The following is a 4875-nucleotide window of genomic DNA, read 5'->3' as shown; positions in this document are numbered from 1 at the left end:
TTAGTATAACCTGTCAGTATCAGAAAATGTAAGCAACCAATATCGACTAGAAAAACCTTTCAAGCGAGATATCTCAAAAACTGTGAATATTTGAATAGAACTATTCTACACAAAGTACCCTTTATTTTTTATGTAGAATCCGAAAAAAATATAAAAAATGTGTGTTTCCATTTAAAAAACCAAAGTTGGTGTCTGTCCAGGAAAAGTGGAACACCCTGTATAGTTGAATATATTTTTAATTTGTACATTCCGAGAAATGTGGCAACAGAATAAAAAGAAAAATCCATATATGCGCACGCGGCAGACTTGTCCTACGGAAAACATGTAAACAGCTATTATTGTTAAACATTTAGTAAATTTCAAGATAATTGTTTTCCAGTTTTTAAATAAATAAAATAAAATGTATCGATTTTGTAGTACGAAGATTGTGTTGCGCTTAAATTTTAGCTCGAATTATGGTAATTATGAATCTCTTAAAACAGGAACTTAACTTTTAATCAAGTTATGAATTTGAAAAATATGTAATTAAAGTNTACTCTTCAACTACAAGTCACAAGACAGTTATCTAGCAACTTCTTGTGGCCTATCTAAATACGAAACAAAAAGCGGACAATTTTTTGCTCACCAAAATCAGGCTAAAGAATTCGCAAATCAAAAAAAAACAGCGAATTCTTTTGAAGGAATTTACCAGTTATTTTGAAGAAATAACTACGATATTAAGTTCGCTTTTAATTAAAGATAACAAATATACAAACAATTGCTTTTTCAAAACGAAAACTTACGTTCTAGCTTTTACAGGAGCAAATTTTTGCACGACTCACATTCACCAAACCCAGTCTAAATAATATTTTCTGTAAGGTTTATTCGATAGTTTCAACTATATGTAAAGTCTTCTTATCACATAGATACGCCTTAAATCTTGTAATAAATTATTATATTCTATTAATAAGCAAACTATACAGGGTGATCCATTAACGTTGCGGAGCGACTGTATATAGGAAATTAGACGTGTTACGATTATAAGGTAAAAATCTATTGACAAATACGGCCAAGAGAAATCGATTTAAAATATTTTCAAGTATGTAACTTCACCGCTAGAGGGCGCACTGCTATCGTGTTACAGAAACTTGTCGTTTTTTCGAAATTTCGCTTATATAACCTAAGTTGAAAATACACTTTTTAAATACACTGTTAAACCCTTCACAAGTTTTGTTTGCACTTTTTTTTTGTTATTACAACAGCAATTCCAGTATAAAGGACGAAATCTTGAAATGTTTGATTTGTCATAACTTCTAAATGCCTTAGTCGATTTCAAGAAGCGACGGCTCATTTTAAAGAACTATTAATAAAATTTATTTTTATGATATGGGAATAAAAATATTATTTTCCTGCGCAACGGTAGGCGACGTTAATCAGAAAAGTTTTGAAATTGTCTCCGTTTACTAAAAAAATAAGTGCAACTATATAGGTTGATAGACCATTTATTAAGGAAAACAAATACACAAACCGGAAGTCGATATCCTTGTTCGTTTTCAAGTTATTGCTAAAATAGTGAAGTTGTGCTAGAAGATCCACCTTTATTTAGTTCTCTAAATAACATTGACATAGTCCAAGCCAAAAATAAATTGTAAAACTACCAAGCTTGTCTTTAAAAAAGTACTTGCCATATTTTGATGATTGATGATTTTGATTTTGAAATTGTTTTGATAACTGCAATGTTTTATTTTTTATTAATTCCAAATATCTGAGTAGTTACAAAAGACTATTGTTTCCATAACGAGGCAGGCTATGTCCTGTCACCCTGTAGAGATAATTATTTATCACAATGCACTTAAACAAAAAAAAAATTGGAGATAATTTACTTAAATGTACTTAAGTATTATTTTGTGGCATGAAATGTTCAATAGTCTTACAAACAGATCCAAGATAAAGTTTTTTTCAAGATAAGATATTAAAAAAAAAATTCGCATACAAAACACCGCTTAGCCTTTCAAATGGTTTTTGAAAAATTGAAATTGGTTGATTAGGTCAGTCACAGTAAATTTTTAAAGTTAACACTCTTTTTTTATTTTTAATTGTTTAAAAATAAAGAGTTAACTTTAAAAATTTACTGTGGCCGTCGTAAACAACCGATTCGAATTTTTGAAAAACTATTTAAAAGGTTGAGCGGTCTTTTCTATGTGAAAAATTTTTCAAGTATCTACATTAAGGTGGCCCAAAAAAAAAATTTTTTTTCGTGACTTGTGAAAATATGTTAGTTTATCATGTTTTAAGAGCCCCCTCACAAAAAAAACAACTCAAAAAAAAGTATTTTAGAGGTCGCTCAAGATTTTTTAAAATTTCCAAAATCGTAAAAAAAGTTTTTAATTTTTTTTCTTGTTTTTTTATCATTTTCTAGGCTGAAAAAAATCTATTCTGAAAATTTCAAATTGATATTTTAATTTCTAAAGGTCACTCATAATTATTTTAACTTTCAAAGTAGTGTATCTGTTTTCGAGCGACTTCTAAAAATAAATATCAACGAACTAATAATTTTTTTTATTAAATTTGATTAACAAAAGAATAGAAATAAATCACACTTCAATTTTAAAAAATTGAAAAATTATAAATATTTGTACTCACAATGCGGTAGTGTGACACATTTTTAAGTGTCTCGTGATTTATTTATATTCTTTTGTTCATCAAATTCAATAAAAAAAAATATTAATTCGTTGATATTTATTTTTAGAGGTCGTTCGAAAACATTTTAGGTACACTACTTTTAAAGTTAAAATAATTATGAGTGACCTTTAGAAATTAAAATATCGATTTGAAATTTTCAGAATCAAGNTGAAACCTCTAACGTCCTGATATGATTCCAAGGGTACACATCACAACCCTGAAGCTTATTTTTGAAAAATCCATGTATACAACATACAGCTCAACATTTTTATTCATACCACTGGAAATGAAATGCTCAAAAGGAGCGACAATACCGATATTTGTCTTTCAAGGCACATATTTGACTATGTTTTTAATGTAATATTCTTGACAATGGAAGAAAACTGCAAATATCTGAGAAAATCGAAACTGTAAAACCTACAATGCCTGTATCGGTGAAGAGAGAAATTGGTTTTCTATAATATGGTGCAAAAATACAGGGTGTTCCGTTTTAATTTTAAAAGTTTTGTCGGTTTTAGGATTTCAAAATGTAACCTTAAATATAGGATACCTACTTAGTACAATTTTCTTCAGGTAATTTTGATGTGCAACGTAGTGCATCTTATGTCCTTTGTGTTTTCCGAAAAGCAAGTGAAAGTTTCCAGAACAAAGAAAGATAGAAGGAATTTCCGAAAAGCTTGCGACGGTAAAAATGTTTTCACCGGGTCCCTGAAATATTCTAATAGTCCGTCATTATAAAACAGCCTGTATTTATGAGCAATTTACATCCACTCGTCTGCAACTCGTAGACAAGATGAAGATGGTTGAGCTATAGTATGTTTCACCAAAAAAAAACTACGATATTAAGTACACTTTTAGTTAAGTGACAAATATACAAACACTTGCTTTTTTCAAAACGAAAACTTACGTTCTAGCTTTTACAGGAGAAAATTTTTTGCACAACTAACTTTCACCAAACCCAGTCTAAATACTTAATATTTTCTGTAAGGTTTATTCGATAGTTTCAACTATTCTTATCACATAGATACGCCTTAAAATATTATATCCTATTAATAAGCCAGCTATACAGGGTGATCCATTAACGTTGCGGAGCGACTATATATAGGAAATTAGACGTATTACGATTATAAGGTAAAAAATCTATTGACAAATACGGTCAAGAGAAATCGATTTAAAATATTTTCAAGTTTGTAACTTCACCGCTAGAGGGCGCAACTGCTACAGTGTTACAGAAAAATGTCGTTTTTTTCCAAATTTCGCTTATATAACCTAAGTTGAAAATACACTTTTTAGATACACTGTTAAACCCTTCACAAGTTTTGTTTAAACTTTTTTTTGTTATTACAACAGCAATTCTAGTATAAAGGACGCCATCTTGAAATTTTTAAGTTGTCATAACTTCTAAATGCCTCAATCGATTTCAAGAAGCGGCGGCTCATTTTATAGAACTATTAATAAAATTTATTTTTATGAAATGGGAATAAAAATATTATTTTCTTGCACAACGGTAGGCGACGTTAATCAGAAAAATTTTGAAATTGTCTCCGTTTACTAAAAAATTAAGTGCAACTATATAGGTTTTTTCACATGACTTGATAGACCATTTATTAAGGAAAACAAATTCACAAACCGGAAGTCGATATCCTTGTTCGTTTTGAAGTTATTGCTAAAATAGTGAAGTTGTGCTAGAAGATCCTCCTTTAGTTCTCTAAATAACATTGACATAGTCCAAGCCAAAAATAAATTGTAAAACTACCAAGCTTGTCTTTAAAATAGTACTTGCTATATTTTGAAATTCTTTTTGATAACTGCAATGTTTTATTGTTTTATTAATTCCAAATATCTGAGTAGTTACAAAAGACTATTGTTTCCATAACGAGGCAGGCTATGTCCTGTCACCCTATAGAGATAATTATTTGTTATCACAATGCACCTATACAAAAAAAAATTGGAGATAATTTACTTAAATGTACTTAAGTATTATTTTGTGGCATGAAATGTTCAATAGTCTTACAAACAGATCCAAGATAAAGTTTTTTTTAAGATAAGATATTAAAAAAAAAATTCGCATACAAAACACCGCTTAACCTTTCAAATGGTTTTTGAAAAATTGAAATTGGTTGATTAGGACAGTCACAGTAAATTTTTAAAGTTAACACTCTTTTTTTATTTTTAATTGTATGTGAAAAAATTTTCAAGTATCTACATTAAGGT

The 4875-nt window shown here is 29.1% G+C and overlaps 1 protein-coding gene across 2 annotated transcripts in view; it reads right to left on the bottom strand.

The window, feature by feature from the left end:
* Positions 1-3619, bottom strand: part of LOC108915538 (probable cytochrome P450 6a13) — a 20244-nt gene extending 16625 nt beyond the window's left edge. Inside the window, exon 1 of one of the 2 annotated variants that reach the window (XR_002763259.1) lies at positions 3569-3619. The gene's annotated coding sequence lies outside the window, so the exon portion shown is untranslated. Of the gene's footprint in view, positions 1-782; positions 827-3568 lie in introns of those variants that run through there. The other variant, XM_023456562.1, reaches the window with a different exon arrangement.
* Between the last annotated feature and the right edge of the window lie 1256 nt (positions 3620-4875).

The sequence above is a fragment of the Anoplophora glabripennis genome, unplaced genomic scaffold (genome assembly GCF_000390285.2).
Source record: "Anoplophora glabripennis isolate ALB-LARVAE unplaced genomic scaffold, Agla_2.0 scaffold1769, whole genome shotgun sequence".
Lineage (NCBI taxonomy): Eukaryota > Metazoa > Arthropoda > Insecta > Coleoptera > Cerambycidae > Anoplophora > Anoplophora glabripennis.
This window is presented reverse-complemented; position numbering and strand designations above follow the sequence as displayed.